We start from the raw sequence: 21,991 nt of genomic DNA on the forward strand, positions 1-21,991 counted from the left end.
TTTTATTTAGTATCTGAGTTTCACATAAATATGTAAATTTCTTCTCTCCGTATGTATTATAATATGTTTTAATTAGACGATTTTTATTTGTATATCAAAACTTTTGGAATGTCAATAAATTTTTTTTCAAAAACACTTTTTCTGTTAATCTTACTCGACTATTTTCCGACATTAAAAATTGCGCTTAATATAAAAGATAAATAATATAAATCTTTATTTTAACCATTTTTGTATAATATACAAATAATATTATTAGATGTTGCAATTTCTATTGTAAGGTTTCTTCTAATTTAAAGTATTAAAGTTTTTATACATATATTATATATATGTATATTGCATACATTTATAATACATAATATGTTATATAAATCACTTACAGTTAGATTAGTTTTTGCAGCGCATATACCAAACTCAACCAACCGGGTTACATATAAGTATTCGTAGGAGGATTGTAAAAGTCGTTAATTTGAGGCTATGGTCAACTGCAGTCGAACAATACGTAATATTTAGGCGCGGAAAATGACAGGAATATAATATGTGTATCTATAACAATAGGTTAGCCTTACTATACCTATATTGTTATAATAACGTGCGTGTGATCGCAGTACTACCTATAATGTCTTCCGTTTGTGTGTGATGCGATGGACACTATGGTAAACACGATAACAAAAACTCGGAAAAAGATCCAGTAGCCAACGTCGTCACATTAATATTATATTATTGTGCTATAATAATAATACAAGTATATATTTTTTTGAATTGAAATATAATTTTGAACTGGTGGTTTAGGTAATTCAATAACGTATAGATATTAGGTACTTTTACTGCAAGTATCTATAGTCAATACAGATAAATAGTATACGCGAAATTATTTTTAAATTGTGCAGACTTTCATCGATTGGTTACCCCTGATCAATTGTCATGGATATATAAGCATTAGTTAAGTACAAATTATTTATATTGTATGTAGATTGTATATAATATGTATATAAGAGTATATTGTAATGCGTGAGTAGGAAGCTGTTTTCGGAGAACACGCGTAATGTCATCATAGTACATGACAATAATACAATGATAATAACAACAACAACAGCAATAATAGTGTCCTAATCTCGTACAAACAAACCGATTATATATAATGATAAAACGATGAGATTATATACGAACGTGTAGGTGACATAATATTTTATTTCCGTGAGCGTGAGGACGTCCCATGGCGCGTGGGAGAACGGTCGTCACAACACATGACTACTGCTACAGTGGCGGACCCAGAACTCGATCAATTCTTGGGATGTTGGGGAGGGAGGTGTGGAAATAAAAGCAAAACTTTATTACACGGACGCCCTTATATAATTATTATATATGTCGCTGGAAGGTGAGTAAAGCAATATAAAATGACGTGATTAAAAGAAATTAAGTATGTATAATAAAAGGAGCAAATCAATTAAACATTTTTGTTCTCCAAGGAATGGTTGTTATAATACATGCAAACATAAACATACAAATTATACTCTGAAACTTGGATTGAGTTATTCTAAGTCTTTTTATCGTTTGTTCGTTCCGATTCGTTTAATGTTTATGTTTATATAAGTTATCGAAGCCCACGGCTAAGCCATAAAGTTCTCTGTAATACTCTGATAGTTATTGCAGGTTAATTGTGACGTGTATTACTTTTAATATTATCATATTAATGAAGTATTTGTGGCACATAGGCTATAAACTTATTTTTTATAGTATATAATGGTATTAATATGGCGTTTTGATATTAGTGTTATTTTCAATTGATTATTGTTTTCAAACCAATCTGTAAATTGCCTCCTATTCGCGTATATACGTATTTTATTATTATAATAGTATAGTATAAACTGGGTATTGAATTCAAAAAAATCCCAAAAAATTTTACACGAAATTAAAAATATGCAAATAACTTATATGAGTTCAAAAAAAAGCTCAAGTCACGTTCTTTAAGTCTCGAGGAATCTATTATAGTGATACAACTTTTATTGAAATCGTTCTAAAGTTTCTGAAATTAGCCGTTGGTAAAAAAAAAACCATTTCATATTTACCTATATAGAAATAAGATATTGATACAGATCATGGGCTACAATAACAATTGGAAAATAATTTTTAATTCAAAAAATTATTTTGAAAGTCCAAACTCGGAGACAATGTTACAGAACAACGTTTTCCAGCATCGAATGTACCATTGAAAGAAATATTAGTACCTCACTTTTGGAAGAAAATATGGCTGCGATTTAGAATTTAGATAGTAACGATGAAAACAAACGTCGTACTTGAGTGGTGGACCTTGCGTGCTCAGCAGTCGTCAAAGATTTGTGGTCGTTTTAGAAAAATCAACATTTATAAAGATATCTATTATGTATGTGTGCGAGTTATATTTACGTTCTCGCATGGCATATATTAATAATATATAAGAACATTGTGGTATACTATTGGTGCGTAAGGTGCGACGGGATAAAATGACTGCGGATATACATCGCGTGGCGACCAAGGAATGATAAATTAAACGGCAGACGGAACGCGCCTCGAGCGCCAAATCGTTATACATACGTATAATAATATATGTGTAGGTCTTTGTTTTTTGTATTGTCGTCGTAGTCGTTTTAGAACCGCTGCGGCGGCGGCGGCGGACATTAATAAAATACAATATTATTACGACGCGTCTGAAACGAAAACAAAAGAAAGAAAAAACTTTACTTTCCTCCTGCTCTGCTCGGCACCTTTTCCACAGTGCGCTGCCGCTGAGCGCGGTCCGGAGACCAACGGCAGCGGAATATTAGTGAAACAATAAATAATGACGCGCCGAGTTGTGCGGCGTGTACACTATATATATATACATATTATATTATATTATGGATAGAGGACTCTTTCTCACTATATATATATTATATTTTACAGGTGAGCCGCCGCCACCGACCCGACCGGACCAACCGTCTGTCTGGAAGTAATTAAAATTTAGATTAGAAGAGAACCGACGATGACGACGACGGCGGCGGCGAACGATGCCTCTGGGGCCTAGCAGCGGATTCCGCTCCCATCCGAACAAAGATAAATCACGCTCTCAAACGCCGAAAAAGAATATATTTATATCGTATTCACATACATTTATATTATATATATCTCTTATACCGATGCTTACACGAAACCGAGAAAATAACGAATGTCCCGCGCCATTTTCCAACGCCTGTTGTCTTAAATATTACACACCAAGCGCGTGATTTTTTATTATTATTATTATAAGTATACGACAGAAACGATATTACATATAATATTAATATACGAGATTATATACTAATGTTTTCTATATATATATATTTATACAAGCGACAGGTCGTTTAAATAAATTACAATGCGCGGCTTACCTTCCCGCGACTGCGATGTATACGTTTTTCGGAGATACGAGCCTATACGCCCACTCTGCGTTTTGAATTTTTGTAACCAAAAATATTAACCCCTGATGATCAAGAACGCATACCATATACTTGGTATCTATATCTATATCTGCGATTTGGAGTGCGTTTATACGTTGCATCTCGAACTTCGGTAGTTACAGATATTACTAAAGAATAATGAATCCAATATGTATTCGCCACAAAAAAGTTGATCATCGTTTTTAGAGTTGCGATTTCGAGTTTGAAATTAGTGAAGATTTAAACGGTCGGACAGTACAACTTGAATGTTGCACGTTTAAAGACACATTGTTTTATTAATTTATCATTGATGTGACGTAAAATAAATCCATTTCTTAGTAGATACATAATAGTATTATATGATATGGAATGTTTTTACTAATTATAAGTGTAAACGTAATCTGTCTGACAGAATAATTCAGAGATTTAGAGAAAACATAGTTTTACATAGTTGTGAATCGCCTATTTCGAACAGAGAGTTAGTTGGGGGTTGTAGAGTGTCCATTATTCGCATCTGGGTATGGACAGTGCTGATAAATAATTCACCCTAGCCTTTGACCAGCCGAGTCTATTAATAATATTATTAAATATACGATTTGACTTAAACATGACCATTGATTATGTTACATGGTATCTCTAAGTATTTATTTTATAATGTCTACGTTAGCGTGCATAGTACAAACACCACACGATTATAACTGCTGACCGATAGAATAATATATTCACAAACAGTTAATTAATTATAAGGACTACCTACTATAATTACATATGTGCATTATGTAAGAACTACCTACAGTAGTTTGCTATAGAAATCACAGACATTAACACTTTCCATAATTTTAATTTCGTACGAGTGCGATGCTTCCACCTTCTAGGATTTAATTTACTTACTTTGTAAGTGGTTTAGTAAGCATACAACTTAATAATAACTGAAATTGAATCCTGGTTATTCAATATTTATCAACCCCTGACCCCATTACAATACCTAGGCGTAACCGTACAATATCGATGATACTAATTAATAACTATAATAATAATACATTATTATATATCATGACGTCATATTATGTGATTCGTTTGGTCAGGGATTATTGTTATAACGGGTAGTGAACTCGAAGTTGTTTCGATAAATGACACAGTGAGCATTGTGGAACATTATTCTTCTACAGTCATTATTGGTACACACACGGGATTACCAACAATATACACGGTATAAGGTTATTATTATTTTTTTTTTTTCATATATACGACTTTACGACATAAAACCTCGTCTCAGGGTTAGGCGGTTTATAAAATTTATACTCGAACGGTTTCGGAGCCTTTAACGCGCTCAGTGCTCTCGTGTACACAAAATACAAGGTGGGGGGCTAAAGGTTTTTCGTTTTCCACCGCATTGCCTTCATACAAACCGTAGCTCACCCTGTACATATATACTGGTAGGTACATATAATATGGGGTGATTTAGGTTAGGCGCGAAATCTCATATTTGGACTGAAACGATTGTAGGAGCAGAGAACTAAGGGAAATCAGTATAATAAGCCATAACTATCTATAGGTATTTATCATTAATATAATATTATAATAAGTATATAAAATACCGTTATGTAGACAACCATAGGTTAGTATAGTCAAACATCTATTGATAATTAATGTAAGTGCTAATAGTTACGCCGAAAATTGTCAATTGTATACTTATGTGATAACTGATAAGAAATAACTCTATGAATATAATTCAACTTATTAGAACCTATGTTTTTTTTTGTAGTGTCCATTTTCAAATTTGGTTTTTGTTATATTCACGGACTATGTTTATACAAATTACATTTTTGTTTATACATTTATCAAGTATAATAGATATTATTGCATATTTTAACTCTAAACGCAAGAAATATATAAGTAATTATACCACGTAATGTTGTGATATTATAGCTACAATCCTAATTTCAATTTTATATTCGTACAATTACTGTTTTGTCTTACAAAAACATTAAAACAATATTTAGTACTATGGATTTATACTAATAAAAATTATTTACTTTACAAAAAACAGCAGCTTCATTCAATCGGTTTTAAAATTTGTATACAAGACACTCCCTCTTTTGATTAATAGTAGCTTAGAAATTATTGATAAATTTATTGTATAATTTTCGTATGATATAATATATTTCACACATAAGACCGATACAGTGATATGGATGCTTTTCTCCCATAGAATTTATAAATTGTTAAAAACCATGTAGCTATTGGCGAAATTTGTAATACGTTTTTGTATACAATGTTTGGACATATAGTAAAAAAAAAAATAGATATTATTGCCGATATTCAACGGTTATATAGATGCGTTTATTTGTAAGCTTTTTTGCATCGATCTACAAAACATATGGAAATAATCATTATAAGACATTTTACTTTCGTATAATACATTTGTAATTTCCCTTCAAGATACATTGATAAAAGTGGGGGCCAATTAACAAAATGTAAATGGAGATTTAGACGATGGACCTGTACAATTACATTATTATTTATATGGACAAATGGTTGTTAAATCGTTAGCGTTTATAATTGATTCGCGGTTTTAGTAAGTTGCAGATGTTTTCTGAAAAACGGCGAGGGTAACAAAACTAAAAGAAAAGAAAAAAGTACCAGTGGCGACGAGACTACATAATATATTATATACAAAAACATTCTTCACGCGTCCCACTGAAAAAACTCTGGGTAAAGTTTTGGAAGTCCGCGCGTATACTTGGAAATTTATGGCCACCACAAACTTATCTGTCGTTATTTTAATTGGAAGCTTTCGTCCGGTTAAAATTCAATACGGCGCGCGTAAATATATATAAATGAAAAATCGTTTTACGGTTTGAGCCGCAGGTGACTAAGACTGCACTCCTCCTCGTCGCACACTAATTCTAAAAAAAAACTGGACATTTTCGATAAAAATAATATTAATGTATTATAGATAGTCGTTAAAATTTACTTATGTGGCATTGGAATTTGTAAATTTATGAATTTATTATTTATTGTTTGAAATTTTAGCTACCTACCTATTATATTTGTAGTTGTATATATCTTAGCATTCTGCATGTATGCTATGTGTTTATAATTTTGAAAAATTATAAATTATAATAATGTAGCCAACTGTAAAATCGAATTCAAATCAAAAATAACACATCAATTTTCTAGTTCATAGACAAGATTTTTGTAAAAATATAAATATAAAAGTCGTATAATATTGTTAGGTACTCATACCTTTTATATTATTATAATATGTACATGACCGGTTTAGAAACGTCGATACTTATCTTGCAGTATAATATTTTATTAAACTACAATCGACTCGAAACGACTGTGCGAATTTCATAAAATGTTATACTATAAATAGTATAATATATTTTCATATCTTGGATGACTGGAATAATGACTGAAGAATGAAGAGATGACGTGGTGAGAATTGTATTATATTATATTATGATATTCCAGTAAGCGAGTAGTGATTGTCGCATAAGCACATATACATTATACATTATATAATATTTCAAATTTATGAATATTACAATAATCATATTATTATTATTATAATATAATTACTTGTGTTTTTATGTTATACCTGGCCATAAATACACCGTGTAGGTGTAGATGTATATCTCATTAATAAAATAATAATGTTTAAATGTGATTATTCGACGCCTCGGACACAGTTGATCGAAATTAGAACGCTCTCGCGATTTATGGTATTATAATATTATATAAATAGTATTTAATGTAACAACAAAAATCGTTTATACGAATACAAAACCGGATAGGGTGACTACTCTATACGATACAATACGCAGGGGTACCGGAACTACTGCTGCTCCGGACATATAATATAATAATATAAAGGATTACAACACTGCATACACTATGGTATAATATGGACATCGTAGCCGTTACCGCCGCTGCACCTGAACCGTCACCGGGTCACTTCCGGCCGCGGGCGCACGACAATAATATAATAACGATAACAACAATAAGAGCGAGGGCGTCCCTGCAGATCTCCGTGGGTCATCCTCTACGCCGGCTGGCGCAGTTTATACATAGTACCTACAGTAAATGCTGCAGATTTCCGTTATAATACATTATATATACGAGTCTACCTAGTTTCCCGGAAAAAAGTCTACAAAGCTCCTATTATTATGCATATGATGGTAGTGACGGGAAAAGTATAAGCAAAAGAAAACTCGACCCTAGCTTTAGATTTAAAACTTGCAGCGAACTTAACATTCGAAATTGAAAGGAACCACATTAGTGATATAATCCTAATATTATTAAGTCTTTTATAACATCTATAAACTGTAAAATGTACCTATAATACAAATATATTATGTTTAGGTTTCACGATTAAATCTGAAAACACAATATATTATAGAGATGGTTTCCATTCACTAATATTCAGCGGACTAACCAGGTTGACAATGTTTTATTTATTTATTTATTTTTTTTTTTGGAGGGGTTCGTCAACATTTGTTTTAACTTCCATTAGTTGCTATTATAATTTTCTTAATTACCAACACTTTTGTTTGTCTACTAATAATAATTTATATAAGTGAAAAAATATATGCACATTCTTAACCTGTACCATGAATGATATTATTCTGTGGATAATAGTTTAAAATATCTACGACTTACCCGAAATAACTTTTAAGTTTCTGTAGTCTGCATGTATCCTTTGTGTGAGACCTTTCAGCTTCAGCCGTTGCAATAAGTCTTGACTAAAATGCAAATAACTGCAATCTGTCTGCAGCAATAATTTAACAACCACGCTGCGCCATGTCTCTTTTTGGGAGTATTTATACTTCGTATCGGTTATTTAGTATCTGAAATCATGGTTAAATGTAATCAGAAACTGATTAAAGTAGCATATATATGCATCGAGAATAACTATTTTGTTTTAGTTATATCAGTGTGACAGTTTACATTGCAGAACTATCAAACATATTAGTATATCATTTGATATTGAAGACAATATGTACATAAAACTTTGTTCTAAACTTCTAAACGATTTAAGTTTTTTTTTAAATTATCTGAGAACTTATAACTATTGCACGTAAAAAATTTAAATGTTTTCATAATATTAACGTTTTATACCTAGATATAACTACAAATACATACTATTTTTCGTACACGATAGGTTTTGACGTTTATTTACCGTATTTATATGTATATATTTAACGTTGTGTTAAGATGACATTTAATTATTTTTAATATTATTACTTTCTTGAAAATTTTTTTTTTTATTATTTTATTTAAGTAGTTAAAAAGTAAAATTTGACTTTAAAAATATTTTTTTTATACTATTTTTGTCGTTATAATTTATTAATTTTTTTCATGCACTTTTAATTTTTTGGTTCAAATCAGAAAAATAAATTGTTTTAAAAAATATTTTCAAAAAAAATGTGTATTCTGAAATAATGAGTGCCTTACGATAAACGGATCGCCTCACATATATATGTATGTATAAGTATAAAAATATAATTGGTGGGGGATTTATCCGATCACGAACATACATCGATCGATCGTCATCATCATACGCAGCAATGACCACGGGGTCGAGCAGAAATAATATAGCCGTATAGAATCAGTATTTTTATCTCTGTAAAATACAATTTCTGTTAAATGTATATTATCCAAAGCCCCTCGTCGAAAATTTTGATAAATCCTAAATATACGCTCATTTTTGCAGCCCTCCGGTCACCACGCGTTGAGGGGGGTATATGTATGTGATATATACTCATAACGCATCATTGTATCACCGCAGTTGGTGTATAATATTATAAAATCGAATGCGGCTGCCGCTTACACGAATACGTGCGTACAACCTACGTATTGCTATTATTATTATTATTATTATTATCATTGTCGTCTCTGTGCGGCGTGTAATTTAGATTTTAACAACCGGAGGGGTCAACTTTGTAGCACATATACACGACTCCTGTGATGCCGTCAACCCCGCAATCGGTGTTCTTTTGTGCCGGACATTATTGTCATTATATTTATATTCATATATATATACATATTATATTGTTGTGGTACTGCAGTAAGTTGTCGTCACCACCATCGCCACCGATCAGTATAACATTACGGCCGTCGCGCGGTTTACAATCGGACTTGATACGATATATATTTTTGTATATAATATATTATAATAATGACTCATCCGAACAATCGCCCAGCACATGATGTGCGGTGCTCCCATAATAAACAACACAATACAACATATATATAATACACATAAAAACAATAGTATCTATACATATATAGGCACTATAGTTTTTACGCGTCAGTCGTCTTCACCCCGCGATGGCAGCTGTCCGCGGTTATGTTGAGAAAATTGCGAGGGTTTTATTATTAGAAAATATAAAAGTGTGGATGTGTATTAAGTACAATAGAGTATTAGGGTGCAGCCCGGTAAAGAGTTGACCATTATCAATAATAATCATTATCTCTAATCAAAAATATTTTAAGGTAAACCCCTTTTTGACTGGTTTTACTTTTGTAGATACAATTAAAATATAAAATAACAAACAGTATTAGAAGAAAAACAAACCCCAAAATATAGTTTTTATCTTGAATTTTTTTAGTCAGTCGATGTTCAATATACTACGTGCAATGATTGCAGCTATTGCTCATTAACTGCTGAAAAATATATTAGAAGTTGATCTGACAATCTTGATGGTAAAAATAATTAATTAATTGTTCACACGTTTAATTAGCTATTACGTTTAAGAGCTTGGAAGTTGTTGAACTAAATAACTCATACAATTTATTGTATTATTGTTGTAAAAAGTATAGAAAATTATATTTGTTAACTTTTTTTTTATTCAAATAAAAAATGTATAAGCTAAAAATATAAATAAAAACAATCTAATATACTTCAACAAAATATAAGTATAAACGAGATGCTCCACCATTTTAAAAGTTTGTGTTGTTATCTATAATGACGATATTTAAATATTATTTTAAAATGTTTATCTATCACTGCACAAAATTGAATGGAAAACATGTGAACATAAAAAGTTTTAAGTTCGCAAGAGTACGAGAGACGTACAATGTTCCTGAGTGCCGCCAAATAGATTTGACCACGGCGACGTTAATTTTTCTCTCGACGACGATTAAAAGTTTAAACTACTATTTTAAAAATTATAATATTTTATTTTTATTTGAGTAATTTTCTTGTAATTACTTCAGTACATAATATGAAAAAGAAGGGTACACGCTAACTCCAAATTTGGCTCAATTTAAATCGATAGTGTTAATCTACAGTTAATTTTATTTTTACATCTACAAACAATATTATACCAATTATAATCCCAAAAAATATTGTACATGTTGGTACTAATACATAAATATAAATATAAATAATTGGTATGGGGATTGGAATTTCGACGATGAATCAAACTTATATCAAAAATCGACGTCTATAAATAATTTGTTGCATCAAAAAATCACTCAAACGATTGTTTCATATATCCTATACTAACCTTCCTTATTACAACTACTGCAAACTATCTCTCTCGACAAGTGTTCAGTGAAATTCATGAGAACCGAAACACATCTCCTCAAATTGTATTATATCCTTCCCCTCTTTTATACGATATATTCACCAATACCTTTTAGACTCAGAAGTGGCCACACATATCTTCATAGCACCCTTGCATGGCTAGTAGGAATGAGGAGGAAGGGTACATTGTGATTCAGAAAACCACAGCTATGGCACCATATTATATTTATTTATAGGTATCTACTCTAAAAATTAAGTTGACTCAACGTGTCTTCTTACAAGTTATACGGACGTCAAAATGGTCATCACTTTTTAAATTTTGTCACGATACTATACACAGTACACACACTATATGAATCTCTACAATAAGTATTTGATATTGGAATGAAAATTTTGAATTTTAATTTAAGTTTAGATTATTAATATTAATTTTTACTGTTTTTAATTAAAAATAATATTATATTGGTTTTATAATGTATTTGTTTATCCAACAATGTTGATTTAATCTTTTACTTATTTGCAAATAGATTTTAAAAATAATTTTTTCGATTTAAAATATTACTTAAATGTTTATGATTTTAATTTTAATATCTTCATATAAAAGCGATATGCGTATAGAAATTGTTGCTTGCGTGTTTTATACCTATATTTTATACGCGTCATTACGCACGGTTGTGAAACGGTGACTGCTATAAGAAAACTAAATTACTAGATAAAAAATATTAACCTGTTGTTTATTGTCGAATTTAAAATTTGATTTATTTATACAATTATTTTAATTTCATTAAAAATTTCGAATATATTGTCATAAAAAAATTACTTCTGATTTTATAGAGCATTTTAAACGGATTTTATTGATAGTTAAAATTGATTCAAGTTCTGACTGCAACATTTCGGATACATAATTCAAGCATAGTATACATTATATGCTATATTTTATATGTATATAAATATTTATATAAATATTTATCAGTGTACAATTATAATAATATATTAATTGTGACGTTCGTTACGCGACACGCTCGTAATATTTTCGCATAATATTATTTTGATTATGTATGTATAATGCGGAAAATTTCAAAAAGACTAAACAAATATTTACTATAATTATTATATTAAGTATATAAATAGCGGAAAATTATTAATTTATGATGAATAAACATTTGTGTACGCCCATATTAGTATCATTGCAAAACTCATCAATAATATTTATCTAGCGATAGAATCAAATCATTGACACACATTCGAGCAGAATAATATATTAATATTATATTATATTAAACAAAATAAAATAATTATAGACGAGCTATCGGAATCACGGGGACAAAATCATTATTCATTATTTATATTTCATACTTCTGGACTGTAGATTAATTACTATAATAAATTTAATTATACTCGAGTACCTACTCGACTTTATAGATTTCTGATTGAAACAGAATTTTTTTCATAAAACAAACTCATTTATTGGATATTATAATACAATAATATTATAGAAATTTTAAGCTAGCCACATATGTGGAATATAAAATGTATAAATAAAATATAATTTAAAAATAAACCTTGTCGTAAAGAAGAGAATGTTTTATTATTTATAAATTAAATCAAAAATTCTAAATATTCTGTTGATATAGTTAATGGAAATTATTGAAAAAATTTAAAAAGGACTTTTTCAAAGTTCTGTAAATATATGATTAAAAAGTATTAGAACAATTATAAAACCATTAAGAAAATATTTGCATAATATCTACAATATGCATACGATATTTCATTCAAATTTCATGAGCTCCTGAGAAAAGCATGTATTGTGGACCAAATCACGAAGGAGGTTACAGGTCACAATTTCTCAATTGATGATGAATTTTAATCATTTTCTGCAGTTCTTAAGGTCTCACAATATGAAATATAATATTCTCCATCCATACTAGACAATAATTAAAAAGAAAATGAAGCGTATAAGTTCTTCTACATTGGTTACAAAACTATTAGGTTACATTGGTAATAAATAGATTTGAACATTTGTAAACATTGTTCCTAGAGTAAATAGTTCTTTTTATTCTAATGGACCCGTTAGGTTAGGTTTATTTTTATAAATTTCACGAAAATAAAATATGCATTTTTCGATTTTAAAAAAACATTTAGTTTTGGACAACGTACTATATAGAGTATCATAGGTATACCCATTTTATTCATTTAAAATATCATAAACGATGAACGTTATTGGTGCGTTATTGTCAAATTCATAACAGGTCCAATAGAAAAATTGTAGATATCTACTGAAAAAAAAAAATATATAACGGAACAATGTTTAAAAAAAAATTAGCCCGCGAGTCAAGTGCCCGGATTTTACATAGCCATATATACAGCCACGGGCGTGAGCAGAAGAATATATACATATATATACCTAAAGTTATGTACAAGAAGAATATATATATTGCACAAGAGGAGACGTACTTGGACGGTTATGTGGGTCGGTGCAAGTGGAAAGAAGAGATGGCACGTGGTTAGGGGAGGCAACTGACGCGGAGAAACGGCGTTGGCCGCGGGATGACGAGAGAGCAGCGTAGTAAAAGGGATCGAGCGCGGTGCGGTGGTTACGTTGAGGGGCAGTGAGGTGCGGAGAGAGAGAAAAAAATATTGGCTCCGAGAGATCCCCGGGGACATTTCGCCAGATTAATAGTGGTACCCACTAGAGCGTGCGTGCCCACGATCATGCATTTAAATGACTTCATTAATAACCGATCGCGTCGACCCGCCGCCAAAGGTACCTATATATCTATATGCGTACTCGCGCGCTCGTGTGTGTGTATTATAATCTCTTCTTAGTGACGTATCCCTATACACACATAAGTGCACATGTAAAATATGTGAGTATAGTTATGTCTGTATATTAACCTTTTCGTACAGATGAGTTGTATAGACACTGTTCTTATTCTTATATAATTCTGACTTTCGAACTAGTGAGTGACGGGTATTACGAATACGTGCATAATAATTAGTACCTACATTGATCTATACTGTGTATCGTACAATGCATCAATATAATTTATTATAATGCGTTGTTATAACCACTGTAACCCGCATATTATGACGTGGGATTGCGATGATTTGCGTTTTTTTAAGAGGACGATTATGATACCATGCGCCATGCCCGTTCAAACCCCCTATTATCAAAAATATATTTATTGTATTTTTCATTTTTTATAGATTATTTTAAATATTTTATAATCTTATTTGCTACAATGATACACCACTATTATAGACTATAATGTTATCGTCATGTTTGCCGCTTATTAATATAATGAATATTATTTACTAGTTATTTTTCAACAATTTGCATCGAAAACCGTCAAATATACGCTTAAAAACAGAAAAAACAAAATTATGCACGAATAAATAAAAAATGGTAAAATATGCAATTATATGCAAAATAAATTTTTGATATTTTGAATGTATATATAATATATATATATATATATATATATCATACAACACATTTCTTTAAAAGAATGGAAGCTATTGGACAATCTAAAAAAATATGCAAACTCATAAACATCCTAGCCCTAGATATAAGGCTCTGCTATTTTAATATAAATATATAAATATCTATACATCATAAAACATACTTAGTACTTAAATACCTAAAATAGAAGCTCACAAGCTGTCTTCGATCAGAAATGTCTTTCGTACGCAATGATTTATTATTGAATTTTAATTTAATACGTATACATTATACTGACTTACTCAATAAGACCGGTTAAATTCGACACTTATTAATATACATCTGAGCAGATACTTTATTTTCTTCTTTTTATTATTCAAGTACCTGATATTATTATGATAATGAGGCGACCATGTTTATGTGCGCTCGCGATGTCTTAACTCGCCAAAACGATAACGTCGTGTATAATAACGACATTATAATAATATAGGTACCGGAAGAGTCGGACACAAAGCACCGTTGGTTCGCATGATACGCATTATATTATATTATTATGCTCCAAACAAATAAAACGAAGTTAATTTCGCGAAAACTTTCTAAGACATCGTATATGCTTTATACACTCTTTATGATATATACGCGTCGTAAGTTTTCGTAAACACGAATACCGACCGTATTGTGGTGACTAAACGAGTGGTACAGTCATTATTCATGTAAAATACGCATTGAATTAGTGTTTGAATTAACAAGCGTAAAAGTGAATCTGATTACAATTTTACGATACGTTCTCTTCTAAATATATAAATATAATATACAGTTATTAACAGCTTACTTTACTTTAGATGCTGCAGCTTGTGAATAATACGATACATATACGCTATGTAATGAAAAATATCTGTACAATAATGTAATATAGTAAGTAGATATTGTATGCATCTTATAAATTTTGACCGGGAGATGTGAAAACGACAAATAGTTTAAGTTTTTAGTTATTGTAATTATCACAGGGATAAACTTCGTGGGACACATTCAGCGCTACAATAGTAAATTATGGCGTAATCGTGGATTTATCTTATGTGAGCGGTGTTTATCTGTTGCAAGAGATTTCACATCGGGAAATAAAGTAACTCAGTTCGAGCACAATAAAATTCACAAGGAAAGAAATAATTAATCGAAATGTCGGATTTGTTTACCGTGGAAATTGGAGTTGAGAATCGAAATACGATTTTCAAAAGTCCATACAAACATTTTTATATCTTTATATTTGTAAATGATCGTACATAGCAATATAATAATATGTTGTATTTGTTTCGCAGTCTTTTTTCCTGCAGACAATTATTGACTATTGATATATATCTATATAAATCCACGCTACGTGATGGCTCGTTACAGAATGGATCGAGTTTAATTTTAGTACATGGTTATGCGGATTTTCGTAACGGTCAGATGAGTATAACTTTAATATAATAATATAATATACAACTTAGTAAGAAAATCAAAACGATTAAAGGGAAATTACTTATCTAATTTCATTATTATCAAGAAATTACTAGCAATAAATATGTACCTATTGATAGTTTTTTATTTTGATTGCAGGGGCGAACACAGAAGTAAATATAATGGTCAGGGGGTCTATTCTACTTTTTTTTATATTTAATATAATATAGTTCTTCAGTTTTACTATTAAAAAATTTACTTTACATTTATATAATCCCGATGTCCACGCCTCCAAAAAGTTCAATGGGTCGCTAAATGTATACATAGCTGGTTAATAGGTCGCTGCTGCATGTACGAATGCACTATATTGAATTGCACTTTACTGCACCATTATTGGTAATAATTCAATTTCATGCTACACAGTATAAAATATAATAATATATACATATACGATATTATCCGTCGTCTCAATATCAGACACAAGATACAAGTTTAAACAAATACCAAATTAATATACACGCGTCATGATGTTTACGTAATAAAAACATGTTATATGAAAACGATAATACATTTCGTACATCCGCTATAGGTTAGCTACACTAAGTAGAATGTACAAATCGTATAAACTGATTAAACGGAAGTCGATTTTTTCCGTAAATAAAATAAATTGAGATGCACAGCTAGCTTGGTTTATGTGTGTGTGTATTGGAAATAAACATATCAAGAAGATTTAAAGCGGATTTTTCGTCTTTGTTTAATACGCTTGTATCGTATACTATACAAATGTTGACTACATTTCATTCCAATAATATAGTGTGATTGTATGATAGATGAGAATTATAAAATTAGGTTATAATTTGTCTTAAAATCTAATTGAGATTAACTTCCTTGTATTTTTAATTATATCTCTCTTATATAGAAACAAGTTTTGTTAAAAAATTGTGAATTTTTTTATTTTTGGAGAAGTTAAAGTTAAAAAATAAAGACGGGGATGTAAAACTCGAGTATAGTTGATGATTAACTCAAATATGTTTAAAGAATTTGTATCGTTTAACTATATTTTGAACCCAAGATACTTTTGAATGTACATACATCCTAATTTTCATATTATACTTATGTGCGTACGTGTGTAAGTGTGTTAGACAAAACGGAAAAGGAAATCACCGTTTCCGATCCCCTTAAATGCGTATAGCATTAGTCCTTACAATATATATACGGAAACACTCGACACCGGACACACTAACATATATTATATATTAGTTATTTACGCATATGTATATCGTGTGTAGTCGACTACGATGCAATAAAACTGGAGTGGTACAGAATAATAGCATCCAAAATAGGATTTTCTTCGTTTATATATCGAGTACAATCGACGAGTAACGAATTACCGATTTAAATAAGCAGCGATTAAACAAAGCGCTATAAACGAGTATATTATGCGAATAGAGGGTCGAAAACGCCTATATTATTATACGATACTGCCGTTCAATATAATATAAATGGTAACGTAGTTGCGGGTATGATATAGCATACGCGCTAGTGGCCGATTTAAATCTCGAGTTTTGGGGTAGTTTCCTCACAGAACTCAATCACAGATGTTTCATAGAATTCTGATTAGAAGATGAGTAGGTAAGCACTGTTTTTCTCTTAAATCCTCACACAGCTCTATCTCTTCGTTGTTTCTTTTTATTCAGAAAATTTACATTCTATACTAGTAAACCATAATAAGAAAATATGATGACATAATAACATATACATAAATCTATACATGAATGATATGATTTCTTGCGAAATCATAAATAATAGAATAATTTTTTTCCTACTATTTTCATAATAATAAGTATTTTTATGAAATTATCGCATATACATTTATTGCCATTTGAATCGGGTTTTCAAATGGTTAATTTGTTTGAACTTATAACTTATAAGGCTGCACACGTATTATTGTATTATTGTTACGCGGCGTGGTTATTAACTATACGTAGGTAAGCGCACACGTTCCTTTTTCGTCGCTTTTACTTAAAACTTATATAGGCTTCGTGTAATATTTCTCAACGCGGCATAATATTTTCTACTCTAACATCCAACAAATTAAAAATATGGTTTTTACTATGACTCAGGTTTCTAAATAGGAGTGGAATGCAAACTCAATGAGTACATTTTATGTATTCTTCTCTGTTTAAAAAAAATATAATAATATTTATTTATATTTTATGTATAGTATAAATCAAATATAAAAGTATGAATGTAGATTTAGGTATAATATTTTTTTCATTCTCTTACAATATATGTTCATACCATACAATCGTTGTAATAAATACGAAATAGGTTAAAAATGTACTAATACGGGCCGGTTAGCAACGAAGTTGAATAAATTAATATAATGATTGCGCCCAGTATACCACCCCGACTTGACGACGACGTGCCGAAACGCGTTTCTGGTGTTTTATTTTTTCATTTCGCACCGCACTGCACGCGACACATTCCACATTCTCCGTCCATCGTCTAAGACTGCCTACGCGCACGGTCCTGAGAGCTCGCGACTACTTAGCACCGTAAAAGTCGGCATTCGCAGACAAAAGACCGCCGGCGCGACGATACATCATAACCCTCGTCAGGTCAGCCGTTTCATCTCGGCACCGACGCGACCCCGATGCGTATTATTATGCGTAAACGAGTGCGCGTGCGCGAAGGAGGTATATAATATTATAATATTATAATATAATATGTACGCGCAGGTAACCACAGTGTGTGTGTACGAGTGAGATGGTGTATGCTATATACCCAAGTGTGTGACAGTGTACAAGTGTGTGAGTGCGTGTGGTGTGACAAACGATCGGCAGCGGCGGCGGCGGCTATTCTATAATGATAATAATAATAATAATAATAATAATAATAATAATATCGTACTGGACGACGCATCGGAATAATTGCCAATTATATTATATTATAATATATACATACGTGCTGTACACCGACCATGGTTTTATTATTACAGTGCGGTTATATTGCAACGGATAAAAACAAATGTTCGTGGACAAAATAACCATCTCTTTCTCTCTCAAGAGAGATAGAGAGAGGTGGCGAGGTACGAATGTACATTGCGCCTATTACTATTGCGCCATAATTTTATATATATTTACACCAAAGGTATACTATATTATATAGGTCTAAATGTCTAAAAAAGTTTATCGCTAATATTCTCTTCGACAAACACATACTTCCTCGCGGGAAATTATCGTAGAGAACTTTTCAAGAGGGGCGGATAACATAAAACAACGATCATTTACGATTAATTAACTTATTTTTAAGAACGTACTCGACAAAACCACCTCTTACAAACACTACAGAAATATCGAAATTATCTAAAATATGAAACACAGAGTGACCTGGACTTCAGAATTTTAGGGTGTTTTAACTTAAATAATTCAAAATTATTATACATGTAGTGTCAAACTATCAACGCCACTGCCATGTGCTATGTATTGGCATATTACTCACTTTTATCATTGTATAGGAGGAATATAGACAATTTTATCGACAAGATAATAATATTTGATAGATATTTTTTTCGATGCCTATACTACGACAGTTATAATTTTAATGAAGCAAATTTGTCTACAGGGCACCTAATTATGGTGGAGACGAAAATTGCAATCTACTGGTCCTATTTAAGTTGGGTTCTAATGAAATAATGAATAAATAACATAAGCTGTTATATATTCATATTGTAATTCATAATATTGTATGGTATTTTTCAAAGGGCATACCTTTCTTAAAAAGAAACTAATATACATCTAAACACACGTAAATGTATAATATAACATTATATAGATAAAATTCTAATACCTATAATGATCGCTATTCGCTATAAAGACCAAAACAAATAGTGTCTAATCATTTTTTTTACAGTAAATTAAATTGTTTTGTACGTAATTATTGCACTCAAACCCTTTCGATTAAGATTTTCTGGCCGTCTACTGTATATACTGTATTCAACATTTGGCTTTATGCCTATGTATTTTATAGGTATCTGGTGAATGTATATATATATATTTTATGTATATGTATGTTACGACTGCCAGGATGTACCGAAAACAATTGTTAAAATCGTGCTTCAGATGTAGTACGTGTTATGTTGTAATATATTCATGCATTTATGCAATTTAAAACGATTTATTTTTCACGAGATTATTTTTTCTACACCGGTTATATTTGACAGACACAGACAGAGACACATTTAATAGGAATTTATAAAGTTTACTTCTATTTATAAAAATCCTTATTATTTGTTCAATTCGTGCTTATATTAAGCATATATTGTAGGTTAACATTAAAAAAAAAAATTGAGTACTCTGATGAAGACGCTAGTGAATTTGATATTAAAATAATAACTATATTTTATGGTTTAAAAGGTATTTTATTGAAACAGTATTTTATTAAAAATAAAAAGTGTATTATTATAACAGTTCATAACCGAAAATGTTGTAGTAGAATTATTGTTTATTTAATCTGATTTATGTATAAAAAAAACAAATACCATATTTGGATTTTTCGAAATGAAAACTTCGTTTTTGTAATTTCGGTTCATTTTTTACTCAACCGACTAACGTTGACTCAACATCGCTTTCAGTCTTCGGTCATCTCATACGCACGTCACCACTCGACGTGTACATGTTTATATCGTTTCAAATTATGTCCTCTCGCGTGAACGACCCGAGTAAGTTTGGCAAGCAAAGGGGGCGATGACACTCACGACGTACACCACGTGTACATTATAATATAATATTATGCAGTGAAACCTTATGTATGTATATAGAAGTATAACAGTGTTATCAAAAAATCACGACGACCCGGAGATGTCCTTTTTTGTGGCTCATCACCCTTACCGTGTTTCAAATATAATCAAATATACTACAATAATGAGTTTACATCACACGTAGTTGTATATTGAAAAACGAAGCTGATTTTTATATTTTATAAATACATTTGTAATATAATACATACTATATATACATGTTAAATTATAAAAATCGAAAAAAAAGCCATGGAGAATATATCATATTCTTCAGCTCCCCCGTTTAACCACCATTAAAGCATGTTCATTCTCATTTATTCATTAAATAGTGAGTTTCGGAATTTTCAAGTTTCTATTTTAAAACTATGTTCTGACTCACTTAAATTATACACAATCTTTAAAAAGTGATCTGATCTAACTTATTAGTTGTATCGATACAAAATATATTTTTAGATGAGAACCACATTTTCTACTGTAATTTAATAAACAAATTAATTTAATTAAAATGTTGAAGTATCTACTATATTCGTCCTCATTTATGCAAAACACACTAAGTAAAAAAACACGATTTCCATTTAAATCAAAATTTGAGTAATAATATTTATATAATAGGTATATATATATGTATGTACTAACAGTAGAAAATAGCCTGGACTTGTGTGGATATGAGAAAGAGTAAGACCATTATTAATAATTATTATTTTTGTTCATAAAGCCAAAGAACCATAATCGTTTGAATTCTGATTTTTATACATAAAATGGTCAATTAACTTATCTACTTAATAATTTACATTGAAACATTGTAATCCTTTTTTGAAATAAATTGTATATTTCTATAAAACAATCCTTAAAATTTGAAGTTTTTGTTGGTGTTATAAAAAATTCAAGTAGAAACCTAAAAATCAACTTAAATATTACTTAAATATTCCAAAATTTAGAAATAAATTAATGTATTTTGTATAGATAAAATTGGATAATTGGATGAGTATGCTCGGCTAATCTATAGTTATAATCGTTTTTACGTATATATTATATACTTATATACACATGGTTAGATTATTTTTCGAAGCAACTCGTACGATTAAATTTTAATTTAAGCTGCTTCGAAATTTTTTTTTCTGTATTTTGATACAATATATTATCATAACCTTTACATACATCAATATTTAACTCATAATTATTATCAGTCGATAATATTTGTGATATAACTCTAAAATAATAATGATGGTGGCATAATACTTATAGTATTTCTGTTACCGATTTTTCCAGTACATCTGTATCTATATTACTAGGAATACTATGATATATTTTAACATAAATACATTATTAACTATGTACGA

The 21,991-nt window shown here is 30.3% G+C and overlaps 1 long non-coding RNA gene across 2 annotated transcripts in view; it reads right to left on the bottom strand.

Moving 5' to 3' along the window:
* Window positions 1-21,991, bottom strand: part of LOC114126693 (uncharacterized) — a 179,344-nt gene that overhangs the window by 64,717 nt on the left and 92,636 nt on the right. For both annotated transcript variants that reach the window (XR_007604475.1, XR_007604474.1), the window contains exon 3: window positions 8,100-8,287. This is a non-coding gene — a long non-coding RNA (uncharacterized LOC114126693). The remainder of the gene's footprint in view (window positions 1-8,099; window positions 8,288-21,991) is intronic.

This window comes from Aphis gossypii, chromosome 2 (assembly GCF_020184175.1).
Source record: "Aphis gossypii isolate Hap1 chromosome 2, ASM2018417v2, whole genome shotgun sequence".
In the NCBI taxonomy this organism is placed as follows: Eukaryota; Metazoa; Arthropoda; class Insecta; order Hemiptera; family Aphididae; genus Aphis; species Aphis gossypii.